At 38.1% G+C, this 26,663-nt stretch overlaps 1 pseudogene; it reads left to right on the forward strand.

Moving 5' to 3' along the window:
• The first annotated feature begins 352 nt into the window (after positions 1 to 352).
• LOC149205183 (auxin efflux carrier component 4 pseudogene) lies at positions 353 to 26,663 on the forward strand (annotated as a pseudogene).

Raw genomic sequence — 26,663 nt, forward strand, 5'->3', positions numbered from 1 at the left:
CTTATGGAGAAGAATTAATGAGGACAGAAATGGGAAATGTAATATATTTTCTGACTTTGAATTATTAATTGTTGAATGTGGTTTTCAGGATGAAGGACAAACTACTCTTGGGGATATGTTTTTACAAATAAATATGAAGGAAGGTGTAAATTCTGGAGCCGCAAAAAGTCAGTTTTCCTTATGGAAACAAGAAGATGAGAGTAAGAAACAAGTTGACTTAGAAGCTTGGAATAGAGGAAGGAGAGTTGGCATAGCTCTTAAACAAGTCATTGCAGAAGAGGAAGAATATTTCAGGGGATGTGGAAGTACAGTTCACAGACCAAATTTTGTTCTTAATACAAAGAAAACTTAAATGTCAAGAGTTTATCTTGAGGATGCAATTGGGAATTGGGTGGACAGTTCAACTAAGTTTGATATGAAAATGGAGGAAATTGAACAAAGTTCAATAATTAAAGTATTTGCAGCCAGAGAACAATATATAGTTGGAAGGCTATATGTTATTGTATTAACCAAAACCCAATCTTCTTTTGAGATTGGAAGGACTCTACTTAAGCTATTGGATAGGTGGATGATGAAAACTACAAAGGTGATGAGTATAAAGAATTGTCAAAGTCAACGAATCAAGGGAAGATGGAAGGATATACAGAACAACATAAAGAAATTGGTTTATAGACAGAAGGAGATGTTGGTGATCGAGTCAGAAATCAAAAGGAACAGTCAGGTACAGGACAGGAGAAAATACATGAAGATGGAGATCAATTCTATTGATATGATGACAAGACAGCAGCGGATAGAGAAGCAGAGATTTATGTTGTTTGAGGAGGTGTTTATGTAGAGTATCAGCACCAAAACATTATGCAAAGGAGATGCTTATGAATGCAGAGAAAAAATACATCCACAACACAAAGTTTGGCACCCAAGAGAAACAAAGGAGGCAATAAATACACCTACAGATGAAAGGGATCAAGTAGCCAGTTGGGAAATGAAATCTGATGAAGTTTACAATAGAGGAAGTAGAAAGACTCATGAACAGGAGTCCATGAAATATTTCAACCTTGGGAGTCTGATGCAAGAGCATTTATACCTAGTCAGCAATGTGATGGGATGATCACATGTTGTGACTAACAAAGGGTTGGAAGGCAAGAATTTAGTTAATTCTATTTATTTAAATGTGTGAGAATGTTTTATTTTGAGAAAAAGGGTATAGTGGCTGATTGATCCTCCCTGTGTGGAGATCAAGCCAGACAGTTAGATTTATTTGGTTTGAATAGGATATGAGGAATTTGAGAGCTTGATTTAACGTTTGTTTAGAAAAGAGTGGAGTTGAAGAGATTCTTTAAGAGAGAGTGAGAGATTTTTGGATCTGAACCAGAATTGGTTCATGAATCCACTTTATAAATTGTGATCTTTTTGTATAATTCAAGGGTTAGACAGGTGAGAGAAAGGTTAGGCAGATAGTTGAGATTTTGTTTGCCTACGGGCAGAGTCGAAATAAAGGCCACTAATGTGAAAAAAATCAGGTCGAGAGATAAAATAACCTGATTTGTAATCTTTCTTTATATATGTGTGTGTGTGTGTGTGTGTCCAATGATTTGATTCCAGTTCTTATAACTATGTTATTCGCATATAGAATGATAATTTAGGTGTGAACAGCCATTCTGTGTAAATATGTATGCAGGGCAAGTTCTGTGGAATCCACAGAAGAAAAGGAGAGATAGAGAAGCGTGAGGAACCTTTGAATCCATTAAAGGGTTCAAGAGAGAAAGCTCAGGAGAAAGCGCGCATTGGAAAAAAAAACCAAGGAACCAAAACTTTTAAAAGAAAACCGCGAGCCACAGACAACACTGAAAACAACATAAAACCGAGCAAAAAGACAAAGCAGAGGAGTATAGTGTCCATGCACAGCAACCGTTAGATCTAAGAGATCAACGGTCGAAGATTTATCGCATCAACGGAAGTCTTTAAGGATGGATTAGCCTTAACCCTTTGTAACCTCCAATTGCGACATCGTTGATGAAACGAGGGTCGTTGGATCGAAAAGGGGATCGACAGTGGAGAATCGATCACATATCGTAGGATAGGAGGGCCGATGGACAATGTAACGGAACGCCGATATAGCGATCGCCGATAATCAAAGATCGGCGATCGGGCAATCGAAGTTCGGGCCTATCGAAGGAGTGGAGTGACTTAAGTGCAGACCCAATATATTTATATATGTGGGTGTATAACCTTTGAGATCTGGCTTTATGCTAAAGTGGAGTTTTCCATGTTTTTTTATGTAATATGGTCGCATATCAGATGCGATAGAGGCCGAGAGATGACTACGGGGTTGTGTGGTTCTGATTGCGATTGCGATGATGTTAAACCTCAGGAAACATGACAGAGTTGTAAAAAAGGCAGAAAATGATGCTTTTGCAGGGATTTCCCTGTAATTGATTTATAAAGGAATTAAGCGTTGATTGAAGGTTGTAAAGGGTTTTAAGGGTTCTGATAGGAAGGAATTAAAAGAAGGCTTTAATAAAGTCTTATTTATAGGTTAAGGGGTGATTCAACTCCCGATAGGAGGTATTGGCGAAGTGATTCGGTTCCGATGAAAAGGAACTGTTATATAGGGCCTTATCCATTTGTACTTTGAATATTTGACTCCCTGAGAATCAAATACCTAGGACAATTGTATTTATGCATTTTTAAGCATATTGTGGGTATGTGTGGGGTAACCCTGCATCATCACACAATTTGTTTACTATGGGTTTTAGGTGCACTTTCCCTCAATTTAACTCCAAATAAGTTAACATGAAACTAGATTAATGTCTTCATATAAAAATATATCATTTATAAAACACTTAACAATAAATACACCACCGCTATGCACCACATGTCAAGAGATTGAACACTTTCTGTCAACGAGAACAACCCAAAATCATAATAGTATTGAATTTATTAGCACACAGTCATGTAAACTAATGTTACATGACACAAGAACTTAGGTTGGGAACCTGGTAAATACTCAAGCAAGTTTACTTGGGTACATTAAATGATTTTAAGATGGATATCAACTCCCCAATTACAAATACATTCTAAAAATTAGTTCATTGTGCACAATCATCTGGTATAGCCAAATGACCAAAGATTCAACTTATTTCCAACAGGTACAAAACCTCCACAAACTTGATTTTCTTGTCATTCTTCATCCATCTAACAAGAATCAAGTTTGAGCCTCCATAAAGGTTGATATGCACAATTTATAAGGTTTTCTCCCAACATTTAGAGAGATATTACTCAACCTATTTTTATCAGAGAACTCGACCCCTTGTATAGTAGAATTTGACCCACAAATTAGCTAACTCGACCCACAAGAATAGTGATGGCTTCATCCTCTTTCCTTTAGTGGAACTCGGCCCCTTGTCCTAATAGCTCAACCATCAAATATTCAGAAATAATGCAACCCCTTCTTTACAGTGTGAACTCGTCCTACCAGGGAAATAAACACGACCCCTTTACTCTGTCAAACTTTGTCCCTTCCTCCACAACACAACCCTTGTATTTGGATTTTCACACCACCTGAAAGAAGATGTATGATAAAGACAAAGTCATAAGATCAACTATTAACACCACTTCATCTCAAGATCTCCTTCAAATCCTTTACTCCATGAAAGCGCAATGGTGAAATATGGGTGATTTAACTCTTGGACCAACTAGAGTGTCTAGTTTCAACGTCAAAGCTAACTATGGTGGCTAGGGTTTTTCAAACCTTAAGCTTATTTCAAAAAACTCTTCAAGAGCTCCTTTTCTCAAAATGCAAGTCAAAAGGGAAATTTTTATTGAGACACTTTATGAGACTTTCACTTTTATACCCTTTCAATGTTTTATTGAGACACTTTAGGAGACTTTCACTTTATAAAATTAAAGTGACTTTTCACTAGCTTAGGATATGTCCCCTTTTCAACAGTGAGGTCATTATAAAGTTTATCCTAGTCTATTCATGCTCCCTTATCAAAAAAATCCCCGCCTTAGCCTATGGGAACTTATTAGGCTAATGGAGCCCGTCTTATTTCTCCTAAATGGTTGAGGACATTACAATCCTCCCCACCCATGATTGCTTTCCCTCAAGAAACTTCAACTCTAAATGTTTGAGCACCTATTTTCCTTCCCTTTTGACATCCTCAATAGGTAGATCCTTCCATTTAACCAACTACTCTTTCATAGTTATATTCCTCGACTTCCACTCCCTTGTTTCTAGAATATCCTCTAGAACCAGGATTAGCCCTCATTCCTCATCCAATGGAGGGAGCTCAGTGGAGGTGACTACTTGCTTACAAAAGGCCTTCTTGAGGCACGAAATATGAAATACATTATTAATTTTAGATACTTTGGGAAGTGCAAGCTCATAGGCAACTTCTCTAACTCACCTCATGATTCTGTATGGCCCATAGAACTTGGGTTTATCGCTTCTTTTCTCTCTTTGTTTTTATCGATGATTGTCGATGGGGTTGAATATGAATGTATACCATGTCTCCCACCTAAAAATTGTACTCCACTATCTTCCTGCTTGCATACACCTTTTTTTTCATCCATCCGCAAGTTGTCCTTAGGGACTTGTAATATAGTTTGGCTCTCCTTAACCTAGTCTTTAGCCAAGGGGGCATGGTTATCCACAAATATTTAATCTCCAAATGTTGGGGCATCGTATCTATATAATTCTTTGAAGGGCGTCATACCAATGGAGATGTGGAAAGTGGTGTTATAGCAGTGCTCCCCCAAATGCAATCACTTAACCCATGCATTTAGTTAGCCGGATACGTAATGTCGAAGATAGCCCTCTAGCCAATTGTTAACTATCTCGGCCTTATCATTAGTCTTTGGGTGATACTAGTGCTCCGGGTCAGCTCAGTTCCCACAAGTATAAATAACTCCTGCCATAAGCCTCCCATATATCCATTGTCTATGTCGCTCACCATGATCTTCAGTAACCCATGCAAATGGAAGGCCTCCTTGAAGAACAATTCGCCCACCTGTGATGTTGAATATTTGGATGGTATGGAAAATAAGTGTGCAAAATTCATTAGTCAATCCACCACTACATATATGCATTCATTTTCTTGTACCAAAGGTATCCAGTGATAAATTCCATGGAGATACTCTCCCACTTATACGTAGGGATATGGAGTTGTAGTAGCAACCCCACAAAATGAGTATGTTTATCTTTGTTATGATGGAAGATGATGCATTATTTCATAAACCTCAACATTTTTATCTTGAGGCCCTTCTAAATGAATCTCTCCCTAATTTTTATATAGGTTTTCAGGTACCCTAAGTGTCCTACCAATGGTGAACTATGAGCCACCTGCATAATTGTGTCCTTGAGTTGTGACTCTGATACAAGATAGATTAAGTCTTTATAGTAGATGATGTCAGCCACGACCCAATATTTTTTTTCCTGTATCAACCCCTCCAGAATCTCGCATGTGAATTTATTTTTGGAGTATTCTACATGCAACAAAAACTTCCAATCATCTGATATCTCTATGAGCGAAAGTGTGGATGACATCCTTAAGAGAGCATTTGCTATTGCATTGTGATTTCCTTTTACTTACTCAATCTCAAATTCATGCGCCTATAGCTTACTGACCACTTTTTTTGTCTCTCACTCAGCTCCTTATGCTCCATGAGGAATCTCAAGTTGTTATGATATGTCGTTACCTTGAACTCGTTCCCCACTAAATATTGTCGAAATTTGGTAAATGCATGCATGATGGCCAACATCTCCTTGTCATAAATTGAATAATGTCACTCATAATATCTAAGTTTTGAAAATGTCTCCTATTCCAGTCCCCAAAGTGTCACACTCCAACATGAAAGGCTAGGTGTAATCTAGTAATGCAAGCACAGGAAATGAACTCATCACCTGCTTCATCTTCTCAAATGTTTCTTATTCCTTTTCGGTCCAACTGAAATCCCCCTTTTGGTAAGGTATGTGAGAGGTGTTGTTAAATATGAAAACCCCTTGACAAACTTTCTATAGTAAGTGAAAAGGCTAAGGAGGATTTTCAATTCTTATATATTTTTCAAGGCAGACCATTCGATGATTGCCCTGATTTTTTCCTAATGGACCTGAACCCCATTCCCAATCACATGCCCCAAACAGAGCATCTCTATCATGTCAAACTCACACTTGGACTCCCTCGCATATAGTTCCTGCTCCTCCGAAATTCCCAACACCTCATTCAAGTGCATTAGATGGTCTTCCCAAGTCTTGATGTAGACCAATATATCATCAAAGAAAAACAGCAATTATTTCCACTTTTGTTTATTAAAACGTGGTTAATGCATGACTTCAAAGTTACAGGGGCATTGGTTAGCCCAAATAGCATAACCAAGAACTTGTAGTTCCCATAGTGGAACCTGAAAGTAGTCTTCGAATGTTCTGCTCTTGAACCCGAATCTGATAGTAGCCTAAACGAAGATCAATCTTTAAAAATTATTTGGATCCCCTCAATTCATCAATCAATTTGTCTCTATCCTGGGGATAGGGTACCGGTTCTTTATTGTTCTTTTGTTTAGAGCCCAATAATCAATAAACATCTACAAGGGATCATCCTTCTTCTTAGACATGACCAAGAAGCAAAAGGACTAGAATTAGGTTGAATGCGACCCAACCTAAATAGATCCTTGATGGCCTTCTCAATTTTGTCTTTGTAAACCTTGGGATGTCACTAGGGGTTTGCAATGACAACCTATACACCCTCCTCTAATTTTATAACATGCTCAAATCCCTTGTTTGGTGGTCTACTAGGAGGAATGTCAAAAAAAAAATGTGTTTATGAAGAAATACTTGAATGTCATCAAAATGTTGTCATGGTTCGTATAGTTGTCGATTGTCTGTAATAAGGCACTCAGTCGCCCAGTCAATATTGCCCCACCTCAACACTGCTTCCATGTTGTTGGATGATACTATCTTCAGCGGGTACTAATGCATGACCCTCAAAACTACCCTTCTACCATCCACTAGATCTTTAAATTTGATCTCCATGTTTCGTTGATCCATAATATACTTGCCAATGTATTAGAGGCACTAAACTCTTAACACCAAATTGGTGTCTTCCACATCCACCACGAAGAAGTCCTCAGTCACTGTATAGTTCCCCATGGTTAGCTATAGCTTGGGGATGAATGTATTACAATCCATCTAATGGCCACCAGGTATGGTAACCACAAAACCATTAAACTCCTCAGTAGGATCCCTCTCCATTCTACCTAGTTGCATCTATGAAATTGTGGGAATCTCCACTATCGATCAATACCATCACCTTGTGTCCTGTTAGTACTAGAGGAATTTGAAAGTATGATGCCCAAGGAATCTTGACATGGATGCAATGATAGGGGTGTTTCCCTCCGCATGTGAAGTCTCACCCCCAATTGTCTAATGTATCTATCCCTGTTCTTGTCCCTGCATCAACTCCTCATCTCCATCATCATTATCACTCTTAGAGTGCACCTTAATATGCTGAGCCTTTCCCACCTTATCCTTACCTGCAAACTTGTACCCTAGTGCTCAAGGCTCCTGATAGCTTAAAAAAATCCTCTTCTTTCTTAACTCATTCCGGGTCTCCTCATCTGTCTTTGGTTTCCTGGACCACTCCTTCTAAAAGGGACCTCTTTACTCTTCTGAGGGAAAGAGGGCTTAGGAGTGAATTTTATTTTAGTAGTATCTTGCATATCCTTGGTCTTGTTAATTGTTTCACGAAGAGTGGTGGGTTAAAATCCTTTGACCCATTGATAGGCTCTTATAACCCCTCTGCAAATAGAATCACCAATATGATCTTTGAGGTATCCGTGGCCATAATTTCTAGTCTCTAAAACTCTGAATTGTAAGCCTTTGGGCTACTTGTTTACTTGAGTTGGGCTAGCTCTCTAAAATGAATCTTTGGGTCCTTCCCGTTAGACTTCTTAATGAGTCTTTGAGTGAACACAGTATATGAGGTGATGTTGTTGTGACCTATAGTCACCAACCCATGGTACCACCACTCATGGGCTTTTCTGTCGAAGTATAGTGTCTAGCTTAATGGCCTCTTCCTCCATCATCTGATGCAACTAGAAATATGGGTCCAATTTCTATACCCAAGATCGAGCTAAACATTTGGAAGACCCGTTGAAACAAGGGATGGTAACTTTGCCTAATGTGTTTTGTAGTTCGTTATTATTACTCAATGCCTTTTGAACTATTTTACTCTTGCTTTTCAACTGAAAGTGGCAAAATTCAATGAAACTCATGACACCTTGGAACTCACATCCCAATGCCCTATACTCCCCCAAATAATATGCATAAGGGATCTCCTTACTCCTCTACTCCGTCAGGTCCTCTAATGTCTCTTGTATGAATTGAGGCATGTTGGGTCTAGGTTCTCTGTTATACAAGCGTGAGTGGATTTGTGGGGTAGAACGCACATGACTGTCTTATGCATTATCATACCCATCTCCATTTATTAGTTCCTTTCCAATGGGGGCTCCTTCGTTTTTCATCTCTCTCATCAGGTCCACCATCTTATTTTAACATTTAGCCAAATAGTTTATTACATTGACTAAATTGTTAAAAGCTTCAACTTCCTTATCGCCCATGTTTGGATCTTCTATTTCAGATGTTTCTTCTACTACTTTCCCCTTGTTATTTGTCTCTTCTTCCTCTTTGTTCTTTCCTGGTAACTCATCCTCTTCAGAAATGTGAGTAGGCTCTATGGTTTTATACCATCTTTTATAAGTGACATAAGGATGTTCTTCACCACTCATTAAATCACAAATAATCTATCCTTGGACCCCACAACTATCTAAGAACATGCTCTAATACCACTGTAAGATACTCACCTCAGATACTCCAAAATTTTCCCCTAACATTTGTAAGTTGTGATTGAGTTTTTAGTGATGCATTTGATAAAACAATTTGCTCACTATGGGATATAGGTGCAATTTCCCTCAATTTAGCTCCAAATAAGTTAACACAAAACTAGAAATACATCACTATAATGCACCATATGGCAAGAGATTGAACACATTTCATCAACAAGAACAACTTAAAATCATAACAACAGTGAATTCATTATGACACAGTTATGTAATCAAATGTTATGAGGCACAAGAACTCAAATTGGAACTTGGTAAATACTCCAGCAAGATGACCTGGTTACATTAAATAATTTGATGATAGATATCAACTCACAAATGACAAATACATACTAAAAAATTATTCATAATTCATGGTCATTCAATACATCCAAATGACCAGAGATTTGACTTCTTTTTAGTAGCTACACAACCTCCCACAAACTCATCTTTTTTATTAGTCCTCACCCCTCTGATTGGAATCAATGTTGACCCTTCATAAAGGTTGGTACACACAAATTTAGAAGGTGTTCGACAAACAGCCAAAGAGATCTAACTTGACCTTTTTTTACGAGAGAACTTGGCCCCTTGTATAACATAACTCAACCCACAAATCAACTAACTTGACCCCCATGAATGGTGATAGCTTCATCCTCTTTCCTTCAATGGAACTCAACCCCATGTCCCAATATCTCAACCAACAAAGATGCAGAAATAATGTGGCCCCTTCTTAGTAGTGTAAACTCGTCCTTCCAAAGAAATAAACTCGTCCACTATACTCTGTCAAAAATTGGTCGCTTCCTCCACAACTCGACCCATAGATTTATCTTGGCACACCACTTGATAGAAGATATATGAGAAACACAAAGTCATATGATCAATTTATAACACCTCTTCATCTCAAGATCTCTTTCAAATCATTTACGCCATGAAAGCACAATGTTGGTATATAGGCAATTTCACTCTTGGACCAACTAGGGTATTTAGTTTCAACATCAAAGCAAGCTATGGTGAATAAGGTTTCTCAAACGCTAAGATTCTCTACAAAAACTTTTCAAGAGCTCATTTTTTGAAAATGCAAGTGAAAGAATGGGGAGAAACTCCTCACTTTTATCTTTTATAATTGAATGGCCACTTTTGTTGTTTTTTACCCTTTTAATATTTTATTAAGTCACTTTAAGAGACTTTCACTTTATAAAATTAAAGTGACTTTTCATTAGCCTATGATATGTCCCATTTTCACCCCTTAGACCATTATAAATCTTTTCCTAGGCCAATAATGTTCCCTTATTATAAAATTTCCCTGCTGTTGAAGCCCCGAAAATCGGGTCGACAACAAGGGGATACCCGCCCAGTCCGGACCTTGGTTGGCAGCTCCTTATCCGTTTGGTATAGCGGGTCCGACTGGGGATAATGGGACCAGTTTCCCAATCTATGAATGTGTGTGTGTAGAATTTGATGTTGCTGATCTAACAGTTCCTATTTAAGATATTCTAATTCAAACTTTAATCTAATTCTATGCTATTGTATTCTAATAAACAGCACATCTAAGTCTATACTAACCCGGGATGTAATTCTTCTATTATGTGATCTAAAGAGATTTCAAATAACAACTGGTAATAAAGATCATTTAGCGATTATAAGAAAGGAAATCAATAAAGATGAACCACTTCGCATAAAAAGTTAGACGAAACAGTTGTGAAAAACATATCACATAATGAGCTATTCATACATTAAGCATAAATAAATAGCTATCACCGTACAAAAGTGCCAAATGATAACTCAGGCATTCATGCAATAATGCATAAACAACTAAAAATTGTATATCACCTTAACACATAAGCAGAAATGGTCAAGAGATAAAAGTACCATTTATGACTAGTCCTACTCATAAGCTTCAAGCGACAATGATTTATCTCTCCTTGCTCTAACATACACTAAGAGTACAGAAGTGCAACATCAGTAGCAGATATCAAATGCAAACATCAACAAATATTGATCCATTCATTCACCAAAACCTCCTCTGAGGGTGCAAAAGTGCATGTTTTGAGGACAAGTTTGTGATAAATTTCTGGACCCTTCTCTAAATGCATGAGAAGGGTTTAAATACTACTTACTAAATCTAATAATAACTTATTTACAAAAATTCAGGATGCGGTTTAAATGACCACCCTTTTTCTAAGCAAAAGTAAAGCGAAAATTGAATCCAGAACTAAACTACTTCCGTATTTGGTCTTTAAAACTGCATGTATGCAGCATCGATTTAAGGAGAGCCGGCTGGCTGACTTCTGCTTTTAACTGAGCTGAGAAAATGGAATCAATGAGAGCTAGTGCCATCTTTTCGACCGCATTTATGATACACTTAACAGTCATCCACTGGTTATGCGGCTTCACCAAGTATGCCCAGTAATATTCCCAATTTAACATGTTCAGCCCTTGAATTGCTTTTGCCTTTTCTTGCGCTCTCTGTTTCCATTTTGCCTCTAGTTGTAGTTTGTTCGGTAAATATCCTGGGGTGGTTTCTGTGATCAAATTTGCCCTGTGCAAATTTTCATTTACACAATCATTAAGACTGCTTGCTGCCATGGCTGCTATTTCTGCCGCTTGTTCTGCCTCCCTGATTTGATCGTCCCATTTGTTAAAGAGCAGTTCTTTATGGTTCTCATTTATCCTTGGTGCGCCTGCTCTTTTTCCCTCGTCTTCATCCTGCCAAGCCAAATACTCAGTCACCCGTTTATCAATCAGATCATAGTCACTTCGTAAATCGACCACTTGATTAGTGATCTTATCACTAATTTCACAATAATAACTCTAGTGTGATATCTTTTGGCCCAACACTTCTTGTTGTTGTAGTAATTGTTCATTCAAGGAAATAGATTCTGAAATAAACTATGTAAGCTTAGGGTCGTCTTTGTGCATCTCTTGTAAATCATGTAACTGCTTTCCTTTCTCATCCAAACTTTTCTGATATCCTATCTGCATTTGCTGGAAGTCCTGCTGCAACCTTTCAAGTTGTTTCTGTGCTTCATTATTGGTATTAGCTTGTTGCAATTGTTGTTGCAGTACTTGTATTTGATCTTCCCGTTCTTTTAACAACTGTTGTACTTCAGATGCTTTATCAATAGTCGCAGAGGCGTATGCTCCTGCGATCTGAGATAGTTTGGTGAGATTTTCAGTAGGATTGCTAGTGGGATCTTTCCACAAGACATCTAATTGTTTTGCGTCTTGAGAGAGTGTATTTTCCAATTTCCTTTTCTTTCTCTGTCTTCTTACCACTGCTTTATGTTGTGGGCTATAAAATATATCCAAAGGGGGAATTTCTTCAATGTTGAGTATAAGCTCAGAAGATGGGGCAACAGGAATATGCTCCGTATCTGAGACATCGCTGACTATTGTTGTGACTACTTCTTGTGCTACCTGTGTATTGCTCACAGGTGTTTTTAGGGCTTGTCCTTCAAGATTGGTCAGTTCATTAAAGGTTTCCCATTCTTTATCTAATTCGGTTGTGATTGGTGGTGCTTGAATGATGAGAGGAGGAGGATCTCTTTGCGGGGAGGCAATAACCTGCTGTTGTAGAAGTTCCATTGACTGAGCAGTATCCTTAGCTGACTCTTCGCTCCTATCCTGGTCATTTCCGGATCTCTTAGAGTGTTCGGGCATTTCTTGTTCAGACTTGGATTTAGATCCATTAGTGCTTGAACTCCCACTGAGACTAATGCTTGGAGTTGGTTCTCTTGCGGATAGTCGTAGTTTCTCTAGAGGAATACTGGCTAATCTTCTTTCTCTGTATATCATGAACTTTTGAAAATCTTCTGGAGACAATTGAAATTGGGCTTCGCGCAAAATCTCTTTAAGTGTGCTTTTCTGTTAGAATATATCATCAAATAAATCCTTTTTCCCAAGGAACACTTTTATTTTGACTGTAGTTGTGAAATTTTGGGCAACCTCATTCAGGTCAAATGGTCTTCCCGGGAATTTGAATAGTTGTAAATAGGTCATATTTTGTACTTCAGTGAGCGCGTGACCTACTTCAAATAGCGAAAAGGCCCCACAAGCTATAGGAAACTGTGGCCATATAGCCTTCTTTTTGTCCTTTAAGTCTTTAGTTAGGCCACCTTCTCCACAGGTTTGATATGCAATCTCTCGAGCTAGAAGTTTATCAAGGATATACAAAGGTAGAACATGAGGGGGTGCAGTACTTCCAAATACCCTAACATAAGTGAACAATTCCTCTCCGAACCATCTTGCGACAGGGAGGATGTCTACCTCTGCTTCAGGTGAGCACCTCGGGGGGTCTTTATCATACAACATTCTATACAATGGCAGCATAATTCCATGACAAATTTGGTAGAAGTATGGAGTGAACTGAGAGTCCCACAATTCCTTATGATAGACATGGATGGGTAAGGGGTCTTGAGTTGTCCACTTCCAACCCATAACAGGAAACTTAGAAACATAACATATTGAATCCATAATATATGTAGACAGGTAAAAAGGAGGATAAATTCTTTGAGACGTAGCTCTTTTGGACCGGTAACTGACAATAGCCGTGATTAGGTTATCAGATAAAATTTTGGCCCAATATACAATAGTGGCATTTGTGGCAGCGTCTAGTAATGGTAACCATTTGGATGAAAATTTATTGATATCTGGCATTCCAAATATTCTACAAAGCATGGCAGCAGCAAAGAAATATGGGGAGGTAAGGGAACCAGTACTGTACATACCGTTTTTATCTTTCTTGAGCGGTTCGTCTTTCCTAGACCAGTCTTTGGTGGTTTCTGTTAGGTTCTGGTTCTCCTTTACGAATTTCTCTATGAACTGCGTGTTATAAGTTGCCTGTGGCTCAGGCAGATGATAAATGAGCTTCAAATCCTGCGCAGCGAATGAACTGATGAGTCCTTGACCATGAACCTTGAACTGTCTATTTTTTATTTCTACGCTATCAAGTATCCACTTGACCATATCTGTGTATGGGAGGATTTTTGGCCTCACTGCTATCCGATGCAGGAATGAGCAAGCTAGCTCCGTTAGGGTTGCTTCAGAAGAACTCCGTGAGCCCGCAACAGTAATAACTTCCATTACTCTGGGGTTCTCCTCTTCGAGCAGCCTATACATGCCTTCCCACGTAGCTATTCCTGCGTCTCTGTTACAAGCCATGTCTATATACAAAGGTGCCATTTCCTTTTCTTCGGAGCTCGGGGCTTTGTTTTTCTTTCCCATTTCAACCTGCATATTGCTTTGTATCGTCCTTCGTTCTCTGTTCCTGCAATTCACAAGTGAAGTAGAAATGAATGACCAGGAACGGTGATGGGAGAGTTTTAAATGCGGCAGACATACCAAATACACCACCTTACGTGAAGTGATTCTTCGGAAAGCATGCATTCATTTTCTATTAATAACTGACAACTAACTCCTTTATTAGCATTTAAAGCGCATAACCATGTGTCAGCTTATGGAAAATACTTTTCTTGAATGTCGTGCCCGAAAGATCTGCGATGGAGCGATTTTGCGATTTGCTTCGCAACATCGCAGATCGCACCATCGCATATCGCAACATCGCAACATCATTCAAACACAACATCGCTATGTTGATCTAGCCTGACATCGCAATCATTGCTTTATCGCGAGATCGCGATATCGCAATATCGCAGATCGCAGGAGTTTTATGTATAACAAATTTCGTTAACCTGTTTCTTGTGAGATGCAATCTTGCGATCGGCGTCATCGCAAATCGGTAACTTTTGAAGTGTTTCATATAAGTTTGCTGAATGCGACACGATATTTGTTCAATGCCACGATCTTGCATATGCCGGGATTGCACTTGAACGGTGGCATCCTACTATCTTTTTACGATGTGATAATAAAGATTTTTCCCTCATCATAAACTTAGATTTTAAGTATTCAAAGGAGTTTCCTAAGCTTATGATGGTAACTTTATTTACGGAAAGTAATTTAAGCACTACTTTTGCTTTTCCTAGATTTTAACTAAGGGTCCCCACACATTTAGCATTTCGAATGATGCTTAAATGTGGGGGGGTGTTGCTGGTCACAACACCTGCCTTAGCCTACAGGAACTTATTAGGTTAGCATAACCCATATTATTTCTCCTAAGTGGTCGAGGACATTACATTATCATTTAAGTTCCAAATGAAGAATGGATTCCCTCCAAAAAATTATCAATGTAAGATTTCCATACCTTATTAGGTTTTGATATTAATAGAGGGGAAACCCCCTAAGGTGTTAAGTTCCAACAACAATATTCTTCTACACATCTCATAAGTAGGACTCCATCCCTATTTATAGATAGAAAATAGAAACCTAATCAATATAACCTCGTAACTACCCAATGAACCTTCTTAATGAGGCCCCTTTACATTTAGTCAATGTTAACTACTATATCGGGCATAATTTAATAAAATAGTGAACCTAGTCCACCTTCCGAATGGCCTCCCCTATTATTGCTCTACAATGGGTCATTTTCCCCCCATCACACCCCTAAGGAGGATCCCAATAGTTAGGGTAAGGCACTTAGAGCTCTCGACCATATGCACACAAAACCGTTAACCATGCTCTCACAAAAAACAACAACATATGTCAATCATTGGAAGAGGAGGATCTTTATCGATTCCACATCACACTTATTACTTGGTTGTCACCATTTTTCTATAGCCATTAATTTTTCTCTTGTTGTATTACCGTTGACCCAACCATTTTTTCTTTCTCCTAGGGAAATTATATATATATATTGACCTAGAAGATATAGGATTTGATTCATGGGTCCTTTGATTTTCTCTAGTAATTAGTGAGGGCAAATGTGAATCCATCGATCTCTTATTGCTTCACATTCTTCTTTCAATAGTAGCAGTGTCCAACAATTGGGAATTCAGCAATCAACCTCTTTCTAAACCTAATTTCTTTTTGGTCCCCTTCTTTTGTCAACTCTTCCTTTACTTGACAAATGCTCGAGTACCTTGATTAATGGATCCTCACCTTTTTTCTTAGTGAATCGAAGAGCCCTTTTCCTGATGTGATTTGCAGTGTTATTCTACTTGCCCCTTTATAGAGCACTAAGCTTCTCTTTCCCAGTGGACATTGTCTTCTAAGAACCAAGTCCTTTACTACTTTGCTTTACATTGATTTAATAATTTTGTCTTAAATTACACATGACACATGAAAATACATACTGTTGATAAATTATATTAAAAATAAAAATGGTTTATTTTATACATATGTTTACATGAGTGCACATAAGTGTGTGTTGCTCTCAAAGGTATGGGTGTATAAAGTGATTTACAAAATAATGCAAATATTAAAATTATAATTAAAAACACAAGTTACTTAAATATATATATTTTTGAATAAACTAGTCAAAAACCTATATTAACTTTAGAGTTGTTAAGCATACGAAATATTTAAAATGGCTTAAGGTGAAAATATGAAAAGTTTACACTCACAAAGAAGTTTTCATATAGAAGAATTTGATAGTTTACAACTATGCAAAAGTTTGCACCTTGAATATTTTGATTGAGAATTAAGATGAACTTAAGTTAATATTAATTCAGATCGTTGAAATACTCATAGAATTATAGTTGAAGAGTGTCAAAATAATAAAGACTAACTTCTATGTTGTTTTGTTAACCTTAAAAAAGCTTTTGATACAATGCCTCTAAATAACATTTTGAAAAGATTGGAATATATTAGGGTCCCCTTTGACTAGAGGATTACACTAATAATATTAAATAAGGAATCATTGCCAAACTTAACAATTGTTCGCTGGAATAAATTAATCCCAAAGTAGAGAACAAGTGAGAATGGATCGTGTCCCCTACTTTTTTTGGTATTTCTATAGACAAGTTAGAAGATTCCCTAGAGAGAGAAAGGTCTTGGCACATACCTCATTGGGTTAGTTATCATTCTCCTACCATTTTTGGGGTTTTTATAGACAAGTTAGAATATTCTTTAGGGAAAGCAAGGTGTGGGTTCATATCTCATTGGATTAGTTATTGTCTTTCTCCTCCCTTTTTGTAAAATATATATCTCATGGAAATACACTAGCACTTTCCCTCATTTGCGGACTATACTAGGGTAAATTAGTTTCCTTAGGGTTTGTATTTGATATAAAAATATAACCATCAAGATTTAAGCACCTCACTTATGGGAATTAATGCTAGGTGGGGAGGATACCACTCCTCTCATCTGCCTTGATTGGACCTAATTGGCTCATCCTCCTCCTATATGTTGAGAAAAATTTTCTCATTAATGTCAAAGGAGTAGTCATTGATGTCAAGTAATGTCAGGTTCAGGGGGAGCTTGTTGGAGATTGTTGAGCAGGATGGAAATTGGTTTTCCATGATGTCAAGTAATCATTGATAATTTTTGAAGAGTCTTGTAATGTTTTCAGACTATTGATTTGAGGGTTTGTCTTTGAAGGCATTTTGTCTGTAGTGGGTCATCTCAAGTGTTACTACAGAGTGTATAGTAGGATAATCCTCTCAGAGACCTTTCCAAATGCATATGGCACTTGGAAAAACTCCTAATGGATCAGGATTTATCTCAAGTAAAAATTTTCCTGGTTCCACTTGGCTTATAGAAGGCACGGGACAAGCATTTTCCTAGCAATTGACATCTCTGTGGTTTATAGAATCTGCGGTTAGCGGTTTTGTGGTTGGCAGATTCTGCTACTAATAGACTTTGTGGGGTGAGAAATTTCCTGTAAAATGACATACGTTGCAGTGTAAAGGTCTTACGTCAGAAAGTTCATAGAGTCTTGGAAATGGGGCCATTGTTGACAATTTGCGGTTGACATACTCTGTGGTGACAAACTTTGTGGGTCATGGTAAGTGACAGGAATGCAATGTCCATGACCCTTCTAAAATCACAAAATAAATTATTGAAAAACCATTGGACCCCAACTTTCCCTCCGTATAGATGAATGACATGGCAGATGATATATTTGATTATGTGGTTGTTGAAGTGGCATACCAATGACATAAGTGACACATGGAAGAATATGATTGGACAAGGTAGATGATGTGGAAGTGCATGGTGGCTATGAAATGGCCGATGTGATGACGAGTAAACTCAATAGTGTGACATGTGGAAGGCATTTTTGGACCTTTTGGGTGTCCAAGAGGACCAATTGTAACTAACACATGGCACCACTTAGAGGATGCCTTGTGGCATGATATGGCAGTTGATGCAGAGACAGGTGGCAATGGATGTTGAGATAGGTGGAAATGGATGTTGAGACAGGTGGCAATGGATGTTGAGACAGGTGGATGACTTGGCACTGTTAAGCGATGAATTGGTTGATAGGTGAACTCTAGCATGGATAGGTTGAGGTGGCATAGTAGGGTTCTAGATTTTGGCATTGGTTTGGTATGCACAAAACCAAAAATTGAGAACCCCCCCTCTATTAGTTGTTCGACATAAAGGGGATCCCCGCAATTGATATAAATCATTAGATCCAAGCATGAAAATATTGGCTCATAGCACACTTTGAGGACTATGTGTGGGGGTTAGTGGTATAAATGAAAAATTGTAGACCCTCCCCCTTCTGTTAACTATCATGCAAGCAGGGGGCTATACAATTAACTACAACCATTGATTAAGCAGAGATGAAGATAATTGACGATCAACTGAAGTAAAGTGCTAGTGACTAACAAAGGCAAACGTGGAACTAACGAAGAAGAATGATGATGTGAGAATAGAAATGCACTTAGTAAGTCAAGGACATGGTTTTGAAGTTTTGATCACATGTCACTAGGAGCCAAAGCTTGAGGGGGAACTTGTAAGGTTATGGTCCCATCAACTAGTCATATGTTTAAGTCTCTGGAGCTAGTTCAAAAGGACTCTAGATGTATCATAATGTGTTATAATTTAATGGACCTCGATCCAAATTTTTTGGCCCGTGGTCATATTTCCCGGTCTTATAAGCAAGGGCATATTGAGCGGAAAATTAGTTAAAGGAAAATAAATGCAAATATTACTAATATGGTTATTTGAACTTAGTTCAAATAATATAGTCAAGAAAGGAATTTGTCCGGATTAAAAACCATGGTAAAATGCCCATGGTAATTAAGGCACATAAGTTATTAAAAAAAATGTGTTTGATTGAAAAATGTTGTCGATCCTATTGGAAATTTGAGATTGAGACATAGTGCCAAAATGAGAAAATAAAAATAAAGGCAAATCTGTAGGAGATAAAAGTTGAGGGTGTGAAAGAAAACATAAGTGATTTTAATGGAAAGTCGAATTTGTGAAAGGGTAGAGACTAATAAGCCCATACTTATGAAAGATAAAAATTAGAGCTAAGGCAATGTGAAGATGGGGAACCTGTGTTATGGATTAACATTATCTCGTTAGAGAAATGAAGATACCAATGAATTTCAAATGGTGTGAACCTGAAACAATTTGACTTCTAATGAATGTAAAGGCAAAAAGATTTAGTTGAATGAGAGGGAACATGGAAGAACAAATAGATATAAGTTGAAGTTCATAATTTGAGGATGAGTGAAGAATTAAAAAGGGGAGAAAGTGTGAGTGTTGATATCAAATCTAAGGTTGTAGAAGAGTCACTAAGCAAGTATGAAAAGTTGTGATCATATTTAAATGTGAGAAAAGTGTAGCTTAGCAGATTTGAAGAAGTCATGAACAAACCTAGGTGTGAGAGGAGAGTTGCAGACTAGAGGAAAAGCTAAAATAAAAAAGGATGATAGCTTGAGGATGTTGGTTGTACAATGAGATATCTGGTTGGTTTAGAGTTGAAGTGGTGAGAGCAACAATACAATTATGAAGATTAAAGTGATAGAGTACATGTGGATCTAAGTCTAAAAAGGTTATAAAAAAGGGATCCATTGGCTTTTTTAGGTTGGTTCCTTCACATTAGGGAGTCAGTCCTTCCTTCACGTTATTGCCCCACAAAAATAACTTGGAGGTAGGTGCCTCTTGTACGTGGTTGCTTTCAAATCAAGGAGTTGGTGCTTCCTTCAGGTCGGTGCCTCTCGCAAGTGGTTTCTTGTAAATAAGGGAGTGGTAGCTTCTTTCTGGTGGGTGCCAGTCAGTGCAGTGTCAAGGTTGGAGCTTGCATTTGCATAAAGAACTAAAAGGAAGATAGGTAGTTTTCTTCCTTGATGGGTTTCCACGTAAAAATCAATGTATCATATGTGTATGAGGTTTATGGTGTTGTAGTGTGATTTTTGAGTTGCTTACATGGTTGATTCTTAAATACATTGAAATAGTGTATACTGATAACAATTGTTAAAATTAGTCAAAAAAATACTTCTCTACCCCTCTCAATATTACCTAGTTTCCAACAATTAGTATCAGAGCAGGTTCCTCCAGGAACAGTTTAACCATTGTAAGGTATATCCAAGGAGTTATGGCCAATACGATGAAGAATAAGAAGAAGCCATCCCAGGAGAAGATCAATCACATAAAGGATGTGATCGTAAAAGTAATGTACCAGATGTGGTAGAAGTGCCAAGAGATGCCAATGAAGAGTGTCTCTTCCTGATCATGGATGGAGAAGAACAATCAAATGCAACATAATCCACTCCAAAAAGTAGATCAGAAGAGACCATAGATAATTAGGATTGGCTTACCTTAGAGGGAATATCATTCTTGAATGAATCTGTAACACCCTCCTCCCACATCTACCCAAGTAACCAACCAGCTGGGGTAAACATGTGACGAGAGGCTACTATGATGGGATTCAACATCCTATGTGACCTTAAGGAAGTGGAATCGATGGAAACACAACATGCAGACCTTCCACATTAGCAAGAGGACTCCTAGGAACCTTCCCAACCTCTCAGGTAACCAACCCCTGGGTCCCACTGAGTTTTTAGACCAATTAACCCCCAGACGCTCCCATGATATGGGCATGCATGCATCTAGAGGGCTCTAGACACTCCCACAGCATGGTATGCCAGCATCTAGGGACTATTTTACTCAGTGTTGTGTTAGCGTCCCCGAGATTTGAGCCACTTTTTCAAGCCCATAGCCCAGGTCACTGCCCAGAACTAAATGACGCCTTCATAACCAAAATATAATAAGGGAATGATGATACAAATGCAATTACTTGAACAAACCTTTGATTGGACCCCTACCAACCATGAAAGGCATTTCGTCAAACATATCACAAATTTGTAATCTATAGGAGAAAACAACATATCTGAGCATAGGGTTCTCATATTTATCTGAGAATCGCTAAGAAGCATTGTTCCCTTATATCATTAGCTGCATTATCATCTATTAGGTCATAGATATATTGTTCATTCGTTTAAAAATCAAAACATGAGGACAACCATACATCATCACTGTCATAATATGTGCTTATAACCAGCATAATAACAATAGAAATATCAAGGATACATCAACCATAGAATCCACATATAAACCAATAAATTTATACATAAGATATCAAGGAAAGAACCTTGTATTACTGAATTCAAAATCCAACCCGGGATGGGACTACAATGTTCTACCCGACCATAGAATGGCTTAGCCAAATCTCTCTTCATCCATTCACCCCCATGGCATATTCCAAGCATGAATGTGGGACTTGAACCAAAAGAGCCAAACAGGGCATTCTGAGGCTAAACCACCTCACCCTCATCAATAGAAACCAGGATTTACTATAATCCATCGTGAATCACTAGGGCAACATAATAAACATGTAATAACAGGCTTTATCATAATCTCCTCCAGATCACTAGGCCAAAATAAGCATGGATGCCATCGTATTTCTCCACCTACATTGTGAGGAATTTTCCTATCTCCTAGTCTCTCAGGATTTACCACAATCCTTAGTCCGATCCAGGGATCACTAGGCCCTAAACCAAGACACCACCCTCTAGGCTTTACCGTATATCCTACCATTCACTCACAAGGATTCCTAGGCCTAATAAAGGGCAACCACATCTAGTATTTACCATATATCTCGTCATTCATTAGTTAAGGATTCCTAGGTCCATTGAGGAAACACAAAATTTGTCTTTACTGCAACCCACAGTTTAGTTTAGGGGTCCCTAGGCCATGTGTTCTATCATTCAGAGATCCACCTTGCTCAGCTTCAAATCCATTTGACAATCCAACACAACCAAAACATGACAACCCCATCACACCATGGTTATCTGGAAATGGCAAGGCTAGACTAAAAACACTATCACACTTGGAAAAACCCATGCCAAAATAACAAAAGAGCCACATGCAATACCGTGCATGCCAAATCTACCAAGGAAAACACACATGCAAATTGATACCTGCAAAGAATCTTGGTGTAGCTACATGATCTTACTCTTCCTTGCTTTATCATTGCTTCCTCTTGCCTTCTTTTCCTTTCTTGGTCCAATGCCAAAGTGCTCCAAGAAAACTCTCTACGTGTCCAAGAGTGAGAAAGAGAGAGAGAATAATGAGAGAGCTCTAAAACTGAAAAGAAAAAAGGTTACCAATTGATCCTCATAAGCCTTTTTATCAATTAGGCCTCCATTTTCTTCATTTTCCATTTTTTTCCTTCATTTTCCTCCTCACATGCAACTTGTAACCTTTCACCTTCCTTCTCTCCTAATTTCCATTATTTTTGTAAATAAATGTGCAAAAAATGCCATTTTTCCTTTCCAAATCCTTAGTCATTTCCTTTGCCAATTTCCTTATCCATAATAAGAAAAATGAACACCCACACTAGGATATCTTGCCCAACATTCAGCTTGGAATAAGTGTCCCATCAACCATGGTTATTATTTTTCCTTTATTAACTTTTATTACGTGGAATTTCCACCAAGGATTTTACAGAACCCTCCCCCTTGGGGAACATTGTCCTCGATGTTTAACCACACCTATACCTTAGAAAAACCGCTAAAAAGAAAACATACTACCCATGGAGCTTGTTATGAAAACAACCCACAAAAATATAGAAAATATAGATAAACGCCTTCAAAATAAGCCTTTTCGAGGGGGCAACCTCCTTTACATTACACAAATGAACAATTCTTCGATGATACAAATGACAAGACCTCCTTTCTATATATAGGAGTCTAATGGGTCATAATATAATCAGAGCCGACATAACAATAATAAAAGGGCACAATAATAACAATAGTGGGCTTCTATGGGGCACAATAATAACAATATGGGGACTACATGGGCACAACAATATAATAAGGGGGTTGTACTAATAACAATAAGGGGTTACGCTAGTAGTATAGGGACCTAAGATGCCCCTCTCCTTCAAAAAGTGTTGTCCTCAATGCTTGAGTAGTTCTTGATGCTTCTATATAAAATTATTGTACTCCCACATGGAATCTTCAGCGGGTAAGTTCTTCCACTTGATGAGATACTCTGAAATTGATCGATTTTGTAGCTGTCGGGTTCTTGTTTTTGTGACTGCTCCAGGTTCCAATATGATTTTTCTTTCCTCTTCAAGTTCTGGAAATATTGTTTGAATTGGGATCTTCTACAACTTTTGAATGAGTGGCCACACTTCTTCGTCCTTCTTCCATTCATCCCTTGCTTCATTTATCCAATATGGTTGGATAATAGAAATAGCACAAAGCAATTCTTCCACATCCTCATCCTTTCTTGAGAGTGCATTTGCAACAACATTTTTCTTCCCTTTTTTGTAGATGAAAAGCCATAACCCAACATATTTGTGACCCATTTTTTTTGTTCTTCTAAAGATAATATTTGTTCTAAAAAGTATTTAAGACTATCATGATCCATTTTTACCTTGAAGTGTCTTCCCATTAGGTAAGGTCGCCATTTCTTAAGTGCATGTAGTATTGCCAACATTTCCTTCTCATAAATAGCTTGCTTGAGATGTAGCCGTAAAAATACCCAATTGCCTATGTCAAAACTTCTTTCACTACGATGTTGATCTGCCTGTTGTTTCATTCGATTATGCACCAAAGTGGCATTATCCTTTAATAGTTGGAGAACTTGTTGTTGATGCTCGATGTGATATTTCACTGCTTGAATATTTTTCTTCTTGATATGTCCTTCTATTTTGAGAGTTTGAGGAGTGGTAATTTCTTCCAATGCATTACAAGATATGGTCGGATTTATTTCTTGATGCTCGATGTGATCTTTCACTTTTTGAACATTTTTCTTCTTGATATGTCCTTATATCTTGATAGTTTGAGGAGTGGTAATTCCGGACAATGCATTACAAGATATGGTCGGATTCATTTCTTCTTTTTCGATGTGATCTTTCACTTCTTAAACCTTTTTCTTCTTGATATGTCCTTTTATCTTGAGAGTTTGAGGAGTGGTAATTCTTGCTAATGCTTTACAAGATATGGTCGGATTCATTTCTTCTTTCTCTGGGGTTGGTTCCTGGTGTATATCCTCTTCTTTTGATGTCTCTTGATCCTTTACTTCCTCCTCTTCATAATCTATGTAAAACAATTTCTTCTCAACACACTTATGACCTTTAGTGTATTTGCTATCACAATTGTAACAAAGCCCTTTTTCTCTTTTTTCTTCCAATTGTTGTGGTGTAAACCTTGTAGGTTGTGGAAGGCTAGGAGAAAAAACACTTCCATAATTATAGTCATGAGTGGTGGGATTCCTTGTTTCCATAATTTCTCTTTCAATTTTTATTGCCAACTTGAATGCCTGCTCCAATGAATCAGGTTCCCAAAGACGAACCTCATGTTGAATGTTATCCTTTAAAGTCCCTATGAAGACATCAATCCTTTGCTTCTCTGGAATATCATTTACCTTATATTCAATTTTTGAAAGTCCTCAATGTGCTCTGCCATTGAACCCTTTTGTTTGAGATTTATCAATTGGCTAAAGAAAGTGTTTCTCTTTGTATCCTCATAATGTGCTATCATTTCCTCCGTGAAAATTGACCACGTGACAAGTGGTTTACGAGAACAAATCCCTTCATAACATAAAAATTGATTCGGTTCTAAATATAAACATGCAATACGTACCTTTTGTAATAGTTGCACCTTATGTAGATCAAAATATTTCTCCATCTGTAGTATCCAATTTAACGGACCCTTGTCATCAAACTTCCTCATATTGCATTTTCTTGATTTTAGGAGCTCGATCGTGAAACGACAGTAACTTTGTAATTTCATATGTCCGATTTCTGAATTTGTGTCCTGCAGTATCCCTCTGGGTCCTCTTTCTAACCCCGCAAGTCTGATCAAGATTGGATTCCGCAAGGAAGAGTTATGTCAAATCTCCCACGATGACCTGATTATAGACTCGTTCAGTAGAGTGAACTTGTATGAAGTTCCACGTGTCACTCTTTCCACCTTAGGACCTAAAACTAATACATAGAAAACTACAGTCTATTCTCTTTCTGAAACCTCTTACGAAATTGCAATCTGATTCTCAAAGAGAAAGTTATGATGATTTTTCCAAGGTCACCTATTTGGGATGTAATTCGGTAGCCTACAAAAACCCTAAATGTCTTGGACTGTATCTCTGAAAATATAACAAAACAAGATTTGAAATTCGGTCCCGAGCTTCACCAAGTTTTCAGCTCAAATGGGTTTTAATTTCGGAGTCTTAAACTTTGTAAAAAAACAATTATAATGAAAATTCCATGATGTCCTATTTGAGATGGAATTATGGAGCTTGCAAAAACCCTAAATTCGTCAGATCATATCTCCAAAAATATAGTGATACTATTAGGTAAACTTGACTTGGGAGAGTCAAAGTTGACCAGGTTAAACAGTGATGGTTTTGGGGCACATGGTATTGTGCACCCATAGTATTCTGCTTGTGGTATTATATGTAATGGAGCTTATAAAAGGTTGGAAGGACTTCATTGTAATGTAAGCCTGGAGGTGAGCGGTGAAGGCTCACTTGGTCGGATTGGCCAGGATTTTGGCCAATGCTAATGAGATATCATTAGGTTGGGTTTTTCCCCGGATTTGGGGTTTTCCCAAATAAACATGTGTTTTTATGTGTTTATGGTTGTTGCTGGTTATTTTTATATTTATTCCTTTCGGTAATTATTTATGTTATACAGTCAATTTCTTAACAATTGGTATCAGAGCCAAATGTTGGCTTCAAAGGGATGCTTTTGTTGCCAAGGGTTTTATTGGCCTGGTGAATGAAAGAAATTTGATTCGCTGCACTCATGGAGGTCTCGATCTGAAGATTTGAGGTAGCATGGTTATGAGATTGCTATATTACTAGTGGTCGAGTTGTGACGCAATGCTCATATATGAGAGATCGATGTTGATCTGGGCACAGTTCAAATATAGGCACAAGTGGCTGGAGAGCAGATCCATCATGTGGCAGTGGTTCCACTATACATGGCTATGATATAGGCCTATAGTTTTGTGAAATGGTGGAAGATCTTCACGTCGGATCAGTGCTTGGGGATCAATCGTTTCATTGCCATATTTGCAGTGTTGTTGCTCTCTTTTCATTTTATTTGGACCAATGACCCATACACCATGAACTTCAAGTTCACAGCTACGGACACGCTGCAGAAGCTGATAATGTTGGTGGTGCTGGGGATGTGGACCAACTTCACCAGGAGCGGGAGCACCGAGTGGATGATCACGATTTTCTCGGTGTCCACGTTGCCCAACACGCTGGTGATGGGAATACCGTTGCTCAAGGCCATGTATGGAGAGTTCTCGGGGAACTTGATGGTGCAGGTTGTGGTTCTGTAGTGCATAATATGGTATAAGTTGCTCTTGTTTCTTTTTGCATACCGTGGCGCCAAGATGCTCATCATGGAGCAGTTTCCAGACACCGCGGCCTCCATCGTTTCCTTCAAGGTGGACTCCGATGTCGTGTCGCTGGACGGGTGA

Source organism: Pinus tabuliformis, chromosome 1_2 (genome assembly GCF_031772625.1).
Source record: "Pinus tabuliformis cultivar Carrire ecotype Pingquan chromosome 1_2, CPIR1, whole genome shotgun sequence".
In the NCBI taxonomy this organism is placed as follows: Eukaryota; Viridiplantae; Streptophyta; class Pinopsida; order Pinales; family Pinaceae; genus Pinus; species Pinus tabuliformis.